The sequence below is a fragment of the Octodon degus genome, unplaced genomic scaffold (genome assembly GCF_000260255.1).
Source record: "Octodon degus isolate 3935 unplaced genomic scaffold, OctDeg1.0 scaffold00065, whole genome shotgun sequence".
Classification (NCBI taxonomy): Eukaryota; Metazoa; Chordata; class Mammalia; order Rodentia; family Octodontidae; genus Octodon; species Octodon degus.
This window is the reverse complement of record NW_004524641.1, coordinates 11960374-11977061: the sequence shown is the minus strand read 5'-3', so window position 1 is coordinate 11977061 and position 16688 is coordinate 11960374. Positions and strand designations below refer to the sequence as shown.

Here is a 16688-nt window from a genome sequence, read left to right as displayed (position 1 = left end):
TCCATGCATGGAGGACTAGGGGTAGGTGGGTTTCTTAGATGGCCCTTCTTTAAAGAGAAGTTTCTGAGCCAAGAATGTGGGAGGTGCTGGTATTATAAGGCTTGGCCACAGAAACTGGTACAGCATCACTTCTGGCAGAGTCAATTGGTCCAAGCAGCCTAGATTCAAAAGTAGAGGATTTGGACTCCACTTCTTGGTGAGAGGGGAATTAAAAAATGTAGGGTCTTCTCTAGTCTGCCATTGTCCCTTTCCCCAAAAGTTTCCATGGTCTCAAACACACAGGAGCAAGTAGCCCAGCTGCTGTGTTCACGTTGCGTCTCACAGATGGCTGCCTACAGCTTTCTCACGATTTCTTGTGAACTCACCATTTTGCACACTGTGCTTGGGTGGCCCAACTGCCTGTGCTGGGAGCGCCTCTGCGGCCAGCTGGAGCAGTCTAGGCACCCAGAGAAGGGAACCAACAGTGCGGGAGGTGTGGTGTGGGGGTTAGGATTATGGGGGCAGTTGAATGTAAAGATCTGCAGGGAGGAACAGCAATCTAGAGGAGACCAGATGCTGAATCCCCGCTCAGTCCAAAGGTCTGAAAACCAAGGGAGCTCACAGTGTAGTTCCCATGGCTGCCATGAGACTCAGGAAAAACTGGTTTCAGCCCAAATCTGAAGGCAAGGAAAAGGCTCCTGGGGTAGAGAAATAACTCAGTAGAATAAGCTCCTGCCTGGCAAGCACAGGATCCCGAGTTCAATCCCCATTACCACACACACACACACACACACACACACACACACACACACACAGCTCCTGTCCCAGTTCAAAGGCATTTATGAAAGAAGAATTATTTCTTTTTTCTTTTTTCTTTTTTGTGAAACAGGGGATTGAACTCAGGCCCTTGCGCTTGCCAGGGAAGCGCATATTCCACTGAGCCATCTCCCCGGCCCCTAAGAAGAATTATTTCTTATTCAGGGTAAGGTCAGACTTTTTGTTTGGGCTTCAACTGATTGCATAAAGTCCCTTAGATTAGGAAGGCAAGCCGCTTTATTCTGCCTGCTAATTTATGCCAGACTCACCCCCAAAATACTCTTAGAACTACCCAGAATTATGGTCCACTAGATATCTTGGCATGCTGTGGCCCAGTCAAATTGATTTATAAAATTAACCATCACACACCATCTCAGTGTCCCCAGCCCTGCCTCATGTGACATACTATGCACATGAAAACAACTATTTCTGTGCCTGGTTTATGAGAGACCCATTTCTTGTTTGGCCCTCCTAATAGCAGAGCATGTGATACGTTTATGAGGACAATTGTTTAAGAGTAAACCAAGCTCACACCGGGTAACAGAGGCACAGTAGTCTCTGCGTGTACATACACATGAGGTGGTTGTGTAGGATTATAGCAGTGTCTACAGGAAAAATAACTGAGGGGTATCGATGATTACTAAATTCTAATATTTGCCCTGTGCTTTATACTTTACGAACAAAATTCATGTACCTTGTCTCCTGCTGTTCCTCTCATGCTTATAATATTATGATGAAAGCTGCTTTACAAAGGAAAATATTAATAAAAACCACACGGTGCTCAGTGACTGACCTGTGTAACCAATCTCCTTTCTTTTCATCACTTTCATTCATTTATTTATGCTCATCATTTATCCCAGAAATACATATTGAGTGCTCAGTGCTAGAGATAAATTGGTGAGAGAAGCAGATGTGACTGTTCTCACAAAGCACACTGTCTATTATAGGAGACTGCCGCTGATTAAATAATATCACAAATCAGTGTAAATCTAGAACTGTGATCAGTGCCCTAAGGTAACATACATAGCTGTATAAAAGGGACAGAGTGAGCCCTCCATTGATGCTGGAGAAGACATCTACCAGGGTCAGGGGTAGAGAGAAGCTCCATGTTTCAGGAGGAGGGAGCAAGGGTAATATTTTGTAAGATCCCTGCAGGAGGAGGGGAGTACTCCCACGGACTTTTGGGTCAGTGCGCCTCCAGTGCAAGCCCTACAGGGTAGATTCTGTTGTTTGTGGCAAGCATGTTTGCAGATGGAGAAAATGGAGACCAGAAAAGCCAGGCAGGCAGCGGTGGACTCAGAGCTTGGACAGAGCTCTTCTCACTCCCGAGTTCCTGTTCTTCTCTGTACAGTTTGCTGTTTGTGATGGGGTCAGTCTTGGCATTTTATTCAGGGGATGAGAATGCAGCATGGCCAGGGTAGGACAGATACACCCAGGCAAAGGGGCAGCACTGTCAGAGAAAGCCTGGGGGAGTCGCAGAAGGACACGAGCTGGCAACTTAAAGTAAGGGAGCTGAGTTGCTGCAGGGAGATTAGAGAGAGTGTGCTAAGATCAAAGTGCTGTGTGTGTGGGGGTTCATTCTGTGATTAGGGTTCTGGGTTCAAAACAAGTGTGGGTCTATCAGTTCATAAATTTAATCACAGCAGATGATGAGTGTTGTATTGGAAGCCTCTAATCTGCCTCACTTTTCTCGCTAGTAGTCCTTAGAAATACGGTCAGTGTTCAGCTAAATAAAGCATTTTTTTTGTTCCCCCCCAAAGGGAAAGGGTGAATGGACTCAATGCTTTCTCAAATGTCTAGTGATTTATAAAGTGATAGATCTTCCGAGTGCACTGAAATACAGTGCTGGGCAAAGTGAGAGCCAGCTCTAAGGTTCTTGGCCTCCCGGAGGGAAAATGCTTTATAGCAAACACTCCTTTCTAGAAACCACTGCAGGCTAAAGCAAGACTACACTGGTCAAGAGGAAACATTATTGTATCTATAAAGTATATGAGAATGGTAATATTTTGAGAAGAAATAAAGGTCAAAAATTAATATATTTTATAATCAAATTATGTCTATTACGAGAATATAAATAAAATAGCTGAGATAAGCTGTAGCACAAAACAAATGGATTTAATAGATGCCTACAGAATGTTTCATCCAACAACAGAAGAACATAAATTCTTCTCGGAAGCCCAAAAAATTTCTTTTAAATAGACCATATTTCAGATCATAAACCAGATCTTAATAAATACAAAAGAATTTAAATAATTAGCCTCATCTTAGACTACAATGGAATGAAACTAGAAATCAACAACAAAAAGAATTATGGGAACTGCACAAACACAGGGAGATTAAATAATGCATTCTTGACTCTTGATTGGTCAATGGATCATGAAAGAAGTCAGGGAAGACATTTTTTTTTAAATGCTAGAATTGAATGACAATGAGGCACAATGAAAGCAAGTCATAAGAGGGAAGATTTTAGGCACCCATATACATTAGAAAAACAGAGGTCTTCAATAAAACCTGATCATGAGTCTTACGGTTGTAGACAAACTAAGAAAGCACAATCTAAATCCACAACTGGAAGAAGGAAAAAAATTATAATAAACACAATAGAAATTTAGAAAATTGAAACAAAAAGTACAAAGATTTGGCAAATCAACGTTGGTTCTTTGAAAAGATAAGTAAGATTTATAAAGCTTTAGCTAAAATTATCAAAAGAGAAGACTCACATCAATATAATTAGAAATTAAAAGTATGAAATTGCAAGACACCACTGAAATCCATAAAGTTGTTAGAAATAGTTTCTGTAATATATATTCCAATAATGGAAAATGTGAACAAAATAGATTTCTAGACTCTCATGACTTAATCAAAATTAGGCCGGGAAAGTATAAAAACCCTAAATAGATCAATCACAAACAATAAAATTGATTCAATAATAAAAAACTCTCCTGACTAAAAATGGCCAGGACTCAATGATTCACTGCCAAATTTTACCAGAACTTTCGAGGAGCACTAATGTCAATACTTCTTCCATCTTTCATTGTAATTGAAAAAAAAAAAAGTGAATGCTTTCAAACTCATTCCATGAAGCAAGCACTGTCTGATGACAGAATGAGATAAAGACTCAACAACAGAAAAGATAACTACAGGCCAATATCATTGATGAATATACACACAAAAGCTCTCAGTAAGACACTTGCAAATAAGAATTCAACAAATCATTCAAAAGATTGTGCATCACAACCAGAGTGGCTTCATCCCAGGGATGCAGTGATGGTACATCATATATAAATGTAATACATTGCATAAGCAGAATCAGGATAGAAATGTCAGTGATCATCCCAATAGAAGCAGTCAATGCCTTTGAAAAAATCCAGCATTGCTTCATGATAAAAATCCTGATTAAAATAGGTATAGAAGAACCTTACCTGAAACTGGTAAAATGACATTTGTGACAAACCTTCTAGCCAGTATCATCCTGAATGGGGAAAAATTGAACACATGTCCTCTAAAATCAGAAAGAAGACAAAACTATCCACATTCACCATTCTTAATCAATATTGTACTCAAAACTTTATCTGGCATAATCAAGCTAGAGAAAGAAATGAAAAAGGTATGAATAAAAACAAAAAAAGAAACTAAATTATATCTATTTGCAGAGGATATGATAATTTACATAGAGGACTGCAAAACCTCCACCCAATGACTCTTAGAACTGATAAAAAAATTCAACAAAGTGACAGGATATAAAATCAACACACAAAATACATAACATTCCTATATGCTAATAAATAAACCACTGAATAAGAAATCAGAAAAATAATTCCATTCATGACACCTTTCAAAAAAATCAAATACTATAAGTCAACCTAAAGAGGCAAAAGACCTCTATAACAAAAACTACTAAATTCTGAAGAGATCAAAGGTAATATTAGAAAATGGAAAGACATCTTGTTCCTGGGTACGTAGAATTAATATTATTAAAACAGCCATACTACCAAAAATAATCTATAGACTTAATGCAACCCTTATTAAAATACCAACAATTTTTTTCACAGAATGAGAAAAAACAATGCTAAATTTATGTGAATGCTCTGGAGTGCTGTGCCAGCCCTGCCCCCAGGGCACACTGAGAGGGCAATCGAAACTGGGTGTGGTGGCACATGTCTGTAATCCCAGGGTTTGGGAGGCTGAAAACAGGAGGATCACTGAGTCTGATACACATAGTGAGACCCTGAAGACCCTGTACTAAATACAGGAAGAAAAAAAAAATCCAAGAAAATTTATATGGAACCAGACAAGACTCAGAATAGCCAAGGCAATCTTGAGGAGAAATAAAAGAAAAAGCAAAGCAGGAACTTCAGAGTTTAAGCTATACTATGAAGCTATAGTAACAAAAGCAGCATAGTGGTAGCACAAAAATAGCATGCAGGACAGCAGAATAGAACAGAAGACACAGATACCACCTGCACACTTCAGCCATCTGATTCTGACAGAGTTGCCAAAACATATGCTGGAGATAAAAATAGCTTCTTTAGCAAATGGTCCTGGGAAACTGGTTATCCACCTGTAAGGACTGAAATTAGATCTGTACTTTTCACCCTGTACTAAAATCAAATCGAAATGAATGAAAGACCTAGATATAAACATAGAAACTTTGAGATTGCTGGAAGATGCAAAAACACTGCAGTACATAGACACAGGCAAGGACTTCCTGCCCAGAGCTCTGCCCACACAAAAAATGATACCAAGCATTGACAGATGAGATTGCAACAAATTAAAATGTTTCTACATAAAGAAATAGTGTACAGTGTGAAAAGACAACTTATATGCTGAGGGAAAATTATTGCCAGCTACTCCTCCAAAATAGGACTAGCATCTAGAATATATAAAGAACTCCCACAAATTCAACCCGCCCAAAACAAATAACCCAATCAAAAAAGTATGGAAATGAACTGAGTACACTTCTCAAAAGAAGAGCTACGGTTGACCAATAAGAACATGAAATAAATGTTCATAAACTTGAGCCATTAAAGATATGCAAATCAAAACAACTCTGTGATTACATGTTACCTCAATCAAACGGCCTTTCATCAAGAACACAAAAAAAAATGACACATGCTGGCGAAGACGTGGAGGGAAAGGAACCTTCCTATTTTGTTGGTAGAAAATATAAACTGCCAGAAACACAGTGGAAACCAGTAAGGAGATTTCTGAACAATAAAAAAAAAAAAAAAAAAAAAAAAGGTAAAAAATCCAAACTCCATTTGATCCACGTATACATCTGAGGCTATTCCTCAAAGAGTTAGATGCATCACAATACATGGAACATCATGGTACCATGATACGCGTGTATCCTTGTACAACTCACCATAGCTAACCTCTGGAAACAGCCTAGATGCCCATCAAAAGATGAACGGATAACAAAGAGTGATGGATATACACAATAGAACATCGTTCGTCCACAAAGAAGGATGGAACCGTGTCACGTGTAGGAAAATGCACAGAGCTTGAGGCCATTATGGTAAATGCAATGAAGCAAAAGCAGAACGTTAAATAGCATATGGTTTCTCTTATATGAGAAACCTACAATGTAAATAAGTTAAGACTTACAGGAAATAAAGGAGGGATGGTAAAGCAGACTGTGTAGACATGCGGTAGTAGATTGGAGGGAGAGGAGACAGAAAGGAAAAAATTAAATGAAGGAAAAAATGACCAATGTTGCTATTATGTAACACAAACATGTATGAATTTTTAAGTTTTTTTTTTTTTTAAATGTATTTGGTTCTTGCAGGGTCTCACTACGTAGCTCAGACTCGTGGTGATCCTGCTGTTTTCAGCCTCCCCAGCGCTGGGATTACAGGTGTGTGCCCGCTACACCTGGACTCTGGCCAGCTCAGTGAGCCGTGGGTGTGGGGCTGGCATAGCGTGTGGTGCCGGGGATCGAACTGCAGCCTCTGTGTTTTGTTAAGCTTGTCTAAGCAGGCGTTTTAGTCCATTGAGCTATCTCACTAGCCCCTATGCATGAATATTTTAAAGTACACAGCGTGGATGAAATCTGGCTCTCACGAACAGGCAGGTAAAACTAGGGAGACCAGCCTGGCCCTGAGCAGGAACTACTTCTGTAAAGACCGTGTTGAATGGCGGGAGGAAGTCATTGATGCTGACAGCTTGGACTGGAGACGTGGCCCAGAGCATTGGTGTGAGGGTGTGTGCCAATGTGAAGCACAGTCCAGTGACTCGAGAGCAGAATCTTGAAATGTTGACCGAAAGGCCACGTAGGCAGCTCTCTGAAGACCCTTGAGCTGGATGTTGGACCTACTGGGTCTACAAGGACACTGACCTCTGCCCGTGTTCTCAGGGATTTGGGAAATGAAAAAGACTAAGGAGGAGAACAAAGCTCCTGACACAACGTAGCTAAAACGCGCGTTTCCGGGCTGAATTCCAGTCCCACTGCCACATTCACGGATGTTTGGCCTGTCTCTGCCCTTGCCAGCCTCTTGGGTACACCCTTAGCTTCCTGTAGCCCTCAGAGGACTTCTGGGTCTCCTCAGTGGGAGCCTAACAGATTCTTTCCCTCCTCCCCAACATTTTGCTTCTCAGCTTTAGAGAACACAGAGCCCTTTGACTCCATCTGTTAGTTCGTATGTGGTACACAAAAAATAGTGGCGACCCTGTACCCACAAGAAAGGGCTGAAAAGAGAAAAGAAAAGGAGGAGCCCCTGGGCCTCTGAGCGTCTCCTTCCAGTGGCTGGCAGGTTAAATCACAAAGCGCAATCTTCTTTTGTATTGTTCCTGCGACGCCACAAAAGTTCTCAAAAATCTCTAGCAAGTGTGGAAGTCACACGAGAAAAGTGTAAGTTTAACCTGAATTATTTAAAACTTCAACATGACTAGCAATAAGAAGAGATGCAGCATAAGTAGATTAAATTTAGCTGTCACTGAGGCAAGTCAACAGGCTCCTTCTAAAATAGATCAATAGATATAAATATGCAGATTATATTCGAAGTTAAAAATTTAAGTAGTGGAAGAACAAAGCACCGAAGAAACAACAGTAGCAAGACTCTGGGGCAGGGGAGTTGGTGTGGAGGGTGACAGAAAAGAGAAGGAGGTCCTCGTGTGTCTTCTACACTTGGCAGAGATTTTGAGAACTTTTGTGGTGTGGCAGGAATAGCATGAAGGAAGATCCTGTGCCCTGTGATTTAACCTGCCAGCTGCTGCGAGGAGCAGCTCAGAGTTCTTTCTCATGATATATATTCCAAAACTCATACGCAGTGAATGCTTTATTTAGAAAACATTAATATTAAATTTCAAAATAAACAGAACAAGGACATCCTTCTCAATCAAGAAACGCTTAAATAAGATATAGCAACTGAGCTGAATGCGGATCTTAGAGAAAAAAATGAAGTAAATATACAGTAGCCCTGTAGTATTTTTAGAGATCACACTGAAAGACATCAGTGGATGCACTAAGGGTCGTATAATACAAAGTCTTACAAAATATTATGGTTTTCCTATACACACACACACCTGTGAGAAAGTTTAACTTATAAATTAGACAGAGTAAGAGACAAACTATGTAAAGTCACTTGGACCCCAACTAATAATAATATAGCAGTATAACAATAGACTGCAACAAAAGTTACGTGGAGTGTTACGTCTCTCACACTCTCAATTTTTTTTATTGTACTGTAGATCTTAGCAGTCTCAGCACTTGATTCTCTTTCTTTCCTTCTTAAATGGAGAATTTTACTTAAGGGAAACTTCTGTGGCTTCTCTTTGGCATGTCAAGTTTCCAGTGTCGCTGCTCTTGTACCGCAGGACTGACAGTGAAGACCACTGGAGCACAGGACCTGTGACAAGGGACAAGCTTAGCCACAACCTGGATGACAACCAAGTCAGTAACAGGGGCAGCACGTACAGTGTGAGCTTCTGGACCAAAGGTATTCTGTGTCCCAGACGAGACAGAGGACAACATGAGATTTCAGCACATGACTCAGAACAGCACCGTTTTAAACTTATAGGGCCAGGGAGTTAGCTCAGTGGAATAAGTGCCTGCCTGGCAAGCGCAGGGTCCTGAGTGTAATCCCTGGTATGGCAAAAACAACAACAACAACAAAAACCATATATATATCTATATCTATCTATCCATCTATCTATATATATATATATAAAGTTGTTCATTTCTGGAGTATTCCATTTAATATTTTTGGATGACAGTTGACCATGGGTAACTGAAACCACAAATAAAGGAGATTGATGACTGTATGAGTTTTCACAAACAAGAAAAACCTACACAGGTATGTACCTCAACCAATTTTAAATGTAGAGAAAGGAAGATTTTTATATGTTTTGTATTTCTATCTTATGTTTTGTCTTTTTACAAACCAATACAGGCTGCATGAGGTGGTCACACCTGTAATCCCAGCTACCTGAGAGGCTGAGGTAGGGACTGCGAGTTTGAGCCCAAACTGGAACTTAGCAACTTCATGAGACCCTCTCTCAAAATAAACAAGAGGGCTGGGGATATAGCTCTGTGGTGGAGCACTTGTCTGGCATGTGCAAGGCCTTGGGTTCAAACCCCAGAACTAAAAACAAATGACAAACACATCTTAGACCATACCAACTTATAGTTCTAATTTTAAACATGATTTTGCCCTGTGGCACTGCCCCTCACCCACTATTTCACAGGCAAGAACCCTGTGGCCCCCCTCTCTACCTCAGCTTCCCACCTTTACACAAAGGGACTCCCAGCCACCAAGCAGTGGTGGTGCAGATGGGACGCCTCAGCGGGCCCAGGCAGCTGCAGTGATTCTGCACAAATTACACCCTGTCTCCCCTCTCCTTTCCCATGAGAAATGGCACGCTGGGTGAGTCAGGAAGGTGGCGGTGCGAAGTGGGGGTGGTGGGAGGTGGAATGATTCAGGCTGTGCAAAAACAGCCCTCACACACACAAGGAGGAAGGTGGACCCAGCTCCCAGATAACAGCTCCCCTATCCCTGCCCTTTTCTTCTAGTTCCCTCCCCCGTCCTTTCCCCTCAGCCTCCTCTGGGTACTTATTTATCTTAGTTCATTTATCTGTGTAAATGTTTGGAGGTTGCTACAGTGCATCAAGAATAAGAACAGCCTCCTTTAACATTTTTTGATACTGAGGACAGAACTCAGGGCCTTTGCACAGAGCTACCTCCTCAGCCCATTTTATTTTTAATTTTGAAACTGTCTTACTAAATTGCTCAGGCTGAGCTTGAATTTGTAATCCTACTACCTCAGCCTCCCCGCTGTCTGGGATTGCAAGTGCAAACTGCCTTCCCCAGTCGCCCCTTCTTTCACGTTCCCCAAGGTAGCGGTGAGTACCTGACCTGTTAGGTCATGAAGACAGAGAACCAGTCTTGTAACTTTTCTAGTCTAGAACATGGTAACTACTCCATAGGGGAGGCTTAAAACTCTAGAAAAACCTATCTTGGTCCTTCTGTAGTGTGACATCGCTCTTAGGCCAAGATCATAGCTAGCTAAAGCAACACACATTCTCTGAGATGTAATAGATGTAAAACTTCTCAGGAGCGTTTGTTTACCAAAGTTCAGTCCAACTGCCCCGTACTCTGGATCTCCCCAGTCCTGGGTTGGGGAAAGAAAGATTCCGAGCAGACGCAGCCTCCGCACGACCCATCAGTCTCAGGCTTCCCATCCCCAGTTACAGTCTGCGGAAAAGAAAGGGGGAGCGGAGCGCGGGCGGGCAGCTGGAGGCGCACGCGCTTGCTCATCCGGGCCTGGGGGACCTCCTGGATTCTGGGTGCTGGAGAAGTAGGAAAGGACTTGATCTGGCTTTTACATTCAGGTCCTTCTGACAAACCTAGAACAGCTTCCCACCGTCTACAATATCTCTTCCCTACAGCTGACCCTGGAACTGCTCGGCTTGGTTTTCATCCATCGCTCCTTATTTGAGCCTCTCACTGGCATGGGGTACAGCACAAACTGCACCCCGTGGATGTGCCATAGGACTTCACGTTTAGTCCACTTTAACATTTCATTTGGCTCACTTGTGCATATTTTTGCTCACATGATGGGACCAGACTGATGGCCCTTTGGGATCTGATCCCAACCTTCCAGGTATAAGGATCTGGCTAACCTGGTTTGGTTGACCACTCCTGGTCCAGTTGATTGTGACCAATTGCTGGGCAGAGCCGTTCAGGAGGACCTCCTGGGGGAGGGGTCGGGGCTCGGGAGGGGTGGGGGAGCAGCACTCCACCTCTGACCCTCTCTGAGTGGGGTGATGGTACAGCAGAACCAGTCTTACAGGGCCAGGAAGAGGGTTGAAAAAGGCAGTTTTCACAGAGTGGCTTTCCCTCACCTGGCAGAGGGCAGAGCGTAATATTTACTGTTACTACTGCTACCTCTGGTTCCTTAATCACTCGTATTTTGTACTTTTTTGACAAGTCTTATGTGAAAAGATACAACATTCACCTAAATATTTATATGAGAAGAATCTAAGACTCTCAAGGAAATTATCTCAAAAAGGGTTTTTGCCCCCAAAGCTGTTAACCATCCTTGGAGCATTCTCGCAGCTAAAATGCGATTCCTGCGGGCTCCGGAACTCGGCATGCAATCTCGTGTGCGTCCAGCAGGGGGCAGGCCTCCCAAGCGCAAATGGTCTGCGCGGCTCTGCCCTCGCTCGCTGGGTAAGAATCGGACGATGGCAGAGAGCGCGCCAGCTGGGTACGGAAGCTGTTGGCTTCCAGTATATCCTTTAAGAAATGAAAAGCGAAGCAAACAATTTTAAGGAGATTTTCTGGTGATGCTGACATAGGGGAAATGAAACTCCCGATCTGAAAGGTACCTGGGACGAGTTCGTGTTCTCCAAAACTGAAAGATGAATTTTAGTAAAAAACAGAGGTTAAGATCAGAATATTTATTAGGGGAAAGAAAGCTCCTGTCAGAGAAAAGGACAGAAGTAGTGGAGGGGGGCCCAAATGGGTTGACCCCAGGAAGCTATCTCTTCCAGGGACTTTTATAGAGTAAAACCATGAGGGTCTAAGGTGGAGAACAAGGGAACTCGCTTAGGAGAGCACAAGGTGAGACAAAGCTATGGTCAACCAATGAGATTACAAGCACTTGCTTAGGAAAACTGATTAAATCCAGGACCAAATGGGGCAGCGAGTCACGTAGCAAGCGGGCATGACTAGAGAACAGGAGTTTCTCCAGTAGCCAGCAGGCAGCGGTTGGATGAGTGACTCTTCCAGGCTTCCTCAAGGTGATGATCAATCCTGGATACTTATCTTTAGGGAGGTGAGCATTGGTTCGATCTTTGGTCTGTAGGTCTGGCCCACAGCAGGAGCATCTGTCTCTCTCACAGTTGCAAGGTATCTTGTCTTCCGTGCTGTCTCCTTGGGGGCCTAGCCCTGCCTGCCTGCCCATAATATTTCTATCTACAACAGTGTGAATGTGACTACAGTGCGTGCCCCTAACCACCGGGAGCTCTGCCTCTGCCTCTGTGTCCTCTCTTCCTACTTCTTTGCCACTATCTGCAAGTGTGACTTAAATTTCAAATAAAAGGAGCAAATGATATGGGGGAATGCAACTCCCAACCTGGAAGATACCTGAGATGAGTTATGTTCTCCAAAACCGAAGAATGAATTTTAGGAACAACGGCAGTTAAGAACAAATATATTTATTGGGAGAAAGAAAGCTTCCGTCTGAGGGATAGGAAGGGACCCGAGTGGGTTGCCCTGGGAAGCTGTCTCCTCTAGGGACTTTTGTAGAGCAAAACCGTGCGGTGAAGTGGGTCTAATGTGGAGAACATGGGAACTTGCTTAGGTGGGCATGAGGTGGGACAAATCTATGGTCAACCAACAAGGTTACAAGCACCAGTGCTCTGGTAAAATTGATTAAATCCAGGACCAAATGGGGAAGTGAATCACGTAGCAAGCGGGCATGCATACGGGACAGGGTCCTGTATTCCTGTTGGGGTTTGCGTTAGTGAGTCTTTCCAAGGTGATTGATACCTGTTTAGAATATCAATCCCTGATGCTCATCCCTAGGGAATGCATTTGTTTGTGGCTGCATTTGTTTACTCTTTTGAGATCTGGCCCCAAGTTTGCAAAGACACCTTGTTTTTCGTATTGTCTCCTCGAAGGCCCTAGTGCTGTCGGACTGCCTGTAATTCTAACTAACTCAGCTGCCTACAATGCCAGGACTTAATTCACTGTGAGCACAACTAAGAGTGTGAGAGTACTGAACAGTGGAATGGTGTTCAGATGCTCTGCCTAACTCACTAAGGGGTGTGGATTGCTAGTATTTTAAAGTAAGAACCCTGGAGGCAGGTACATCGTTTAAATTGCAGCCTGGCTCATGTGTACGTTATCAGCCATGGCGCTAACCAGTTCCTAATTCTCTAACCTTGGGTCAGCTGTAGACCTCGTGCCCTTAGCTGGGGGTGGGGGGGGGGGGGGGGGTGGAGAACAGTAAACCCATCCGAAGTGCCATGAGGAAGAGAAGGGACAGTTGCACAACCCAGAGGAAAATGACCAGGACAGTGAAAGAACTGAAGCCATTGACACTGCAGAGTGTGGGGTTTGCCGGAATGCAACAGCCGGCTTCAGGTTCAGAGTGGCCGGATGAGCCCACTCCAGAGCAGGGGTTTGTGTGGTCTCTGTCAGCTACCCAAGGGCAGGCGCAGCCTCTGCCTCCATTTGTGTTTATTCTTCAGCTTGAGGTTCTCAGAGTCAGTGTAATGGCAGACACAGGGCCACAGGTTCTCAAGGGGAACTTTTCCTCCAGAGCCCCGACAGAGATAGAAAAGCTCCTTGTCTTTGTGCGATGGCAGTGCCCTTTGCCCTGATTTACACTTTCGCGGTGAGCTTAGCTCTTCCAAGAGCCAGGCCTTCTGCAGGGCTGGACATAGCGACAGCCAACACTCTGCAGACTGAAGCCTCCTCCCATCCTGCCCTGCCCTGAGCATTATAGCCCAAGCCCATGAGTTCCTGTCAACTCCCACCTGACAGGTTCTGGCCGGAGTACAGACTGCTAAACCATCATGGCCCTGATTCGACATGGCTGAACCCTCAAACCAACAGCGTACCTTCCCAATGACCAGTTCCTCCTCCTTCCCCACACCAGCCCTGGATACAACTTCCTTTTGCCTTTCCCGCCCACACCAGGGAGCCTCCAATCAGCTCCTTGGGTGTCACTGAACCCACCCCTCAAACTCCGCCCCCAGCAAATGTCCCTAAAGTCTCATTCTCCCTGTCTCAGGTCAGAGCATCTGCCCATCTCCTTTCCCTTGATCCTCTCCATGTCTTCAGAGTTAATAACCTCCCTGCCATTTCTGCTTCTTTGCTGTGGGGCCGCGCCACCACCGCTGCCACCTATAAAACCTAACCCCACCCTGAATGACTACAGCACAGGCACGCATACACTCTACATTTTTGTTTCCTCTTCAATTTTGACCCCAGAGGCTCTCCTTACTTGTTCCTAGCATTCAGCCATGTCTTAAGAGACCTGTTTTTACTGAATGCAGAATTTTTTCAAAATTATTTTTGAACTATGTTTTTAGGTTCTCTAGTTTGCCCTAAACCCTAGAGGCAGAAAATAGTCTTAAAAAATTTAAAGATGAAGTAAAACATTTTAATTATCACATGGAGAAGGAACTTAGAAGTACCTCAAAGCCAAGACGCTGGCTTGAGAACTGTGGAGGGCTGTGGAGCAGAGGAAGCATTTGGCTCCTGGAGTGGTGAGATCCCAGCTGTACAGGCCCTGGTGGCACTAGAATGTCCTCAAGGGGATGCTCACATTAGGTAATTCCAAAGCTGAGAAAATTTAAGGGAATGTGTGTCCTCACAGTATCGTACTGAAGACTAGATAATGAAGGCCTGGAGAAAGTAGCCAAATGCTAGAAGGGTCTTTGCTAAGATCTGTTTCCACCCAAGAAATTAACTGACTCCTATAAAGAGGGCTGGACCTAGTTAGCCATTCCTAGAGGCTTTCCTCTGATTCACTGTTTGCAGGACAACAAGGATCTAACAATAGCAGAGTTGGGGTGGGAGGTTGAGAGAATCCATAGGTGAAAAACCTCAGTAGTCAAAATGCTGCTTCCTCTTCTGCAAGCTCTCGCATGGTGTTCATGGGAGTCTTTTGGGCTCGGGATGTTTTATGAATGCAGGAGTTCCTCTTTCATGTGCATTTTCTGTGTCACGAAGCCCTGTGAAATAGTGCAGCATCCCTGGAGCCATGAATCCAGGACCACACAAGAGGAAGTGGACAAGGCAGGCCCTGGCTTCCGGTCTTCCAGCCAGATCATGCGACACCAGCGCTTGTGTGCGAAGGGTAGTTAGTCTCTGGCACAGCCCGGCGAGGGCAGTGAGCTCATTTGCTCAGTTGCCTTTCTGCAGTCATTGAGCTTCTAATACAGATTCTCTGTTCTTGGTTTGTCTGAGCCCGTATCCACCCTAGAGAAGGCCCAGGAAAGGAATCTGCCCTCAGTGCCATGTGTTATTTTCTAACCATAATCAGTTATAACAGCATCACTGCCCAAGCTCACAGCAAGCATGTTATGGAAGAGCACTCCATAGAGACAGAAGTTATTCTCCCAGAGAGACAAACCTGGGCTCGAGTATTCTTCTAGATCCTGTCCCCCAGGTATGGGTAGGATGTAGCAATTCCACTGATCTGCAATTAAAGTTAAGGCAAGTGAAGAGTCTCGAGGTCAGGAGGCCTACTTCACATTTTTTCTCATTTAAGATTCTTAGGATTGGGCTGGGGAGATAGCTCAGCTGTCTAAGCGCCTGCCTGACAAGCACAAGGACCTGACTTCAATCCCAGGTACCGCATACCATGCAGCCCCCGGTCGCCTGAGCCAGCCACTGAAACTGGATGTGGTGGCACATGCCTGTAATCCCAACAGCGGGGAGGCTGAGAAAGGAGGATCACTATGAGTCCAAGCTGCATAGCAAGACCCTGTATCAATAAATAATAATAATAGCTTTTTTAAAAAAAGATTCTTAGGAACTTAGCAATGAATTTTCTGAAAGGGAATCAAAAGCTTTGTAACCATGGGTAATTTTTTTTTTCTTTTTTTTTTTTGTGGAACTGGGGATTGAACTCAGGCCCTTGCACTTTCCAGGGAAGCGCTTATTCCACTGAGCCATCTCCCCGGCCCTCTGGGTAATTTTAATTGTGTCTCTAAACTGCAGTTTTCTTAAAAGTATTGCAGTTTTAGGGCCAGCCAAATAGCTCAGTTTATTAAAGCACCTGCAAGAAGGTGCAGGGCTGGGAATTTGATCCACAGGCCTGCTGTGCCAGCCCCACCCCTGGGGCAAGCTGAGATGGCAATTAAGACTGGGCATGGTGGCACACACCTGCAATCCCAGCTCTTGGGAGGCTGTAAACAGGCGGATCACTATGAGTCCAATCTTTTTTTTTTTTTTTTTTGGCAGAACCGGGGATTGAACTCAGGCCCTTGTGCTTGCCAGGGAAGCGCTTATTCCACTGAGCCATGTCCCTGCCCCCAATGAGTCCAATCTTGTAGTAAGACCCTGAACACCCTGTATACCCTTCCCTAAAATACAAAAAAAAGTACAACTGTAAAAATATGATTTTTCTCTTCTTTTTACTAACTTTATTTCTTTTATCCTACTTAGATGCTATTGTCAAATACAGTTAAATTCATAGGCCCTGGCGGTGAAAGTTTCACTATATCTCCTTGGGGAACACAATTTAAACTACACAACCTAATAAGCATTTTTGTTGTTTGTATTGATTTTCCCTAAAAATGACTCTTTCCAGAGTCATATTGAAAGACTGATAGTGATCTATGGTATACAAATGGGTGGGGGTAAAAATGCTTCCTCTCGTCTCCCCCACAAACCCTTCTATGAACTAATCTTTATTTTCTGAATTATAGCCAC

At 43.8% G+C, this 16688-nt stretch overlaps 1 pseudogene; it reads right to left on the bottom strand.

Annotated features, from left to right (window-relative positions):
- Positions 1 to 11351: 11351 nt before the first annotated feature.
- Positions 11352 to 16688, bottom strand: part of LOC101564069 — a 37549-nt pseudogene continuing 32212 nt past the window's right edge.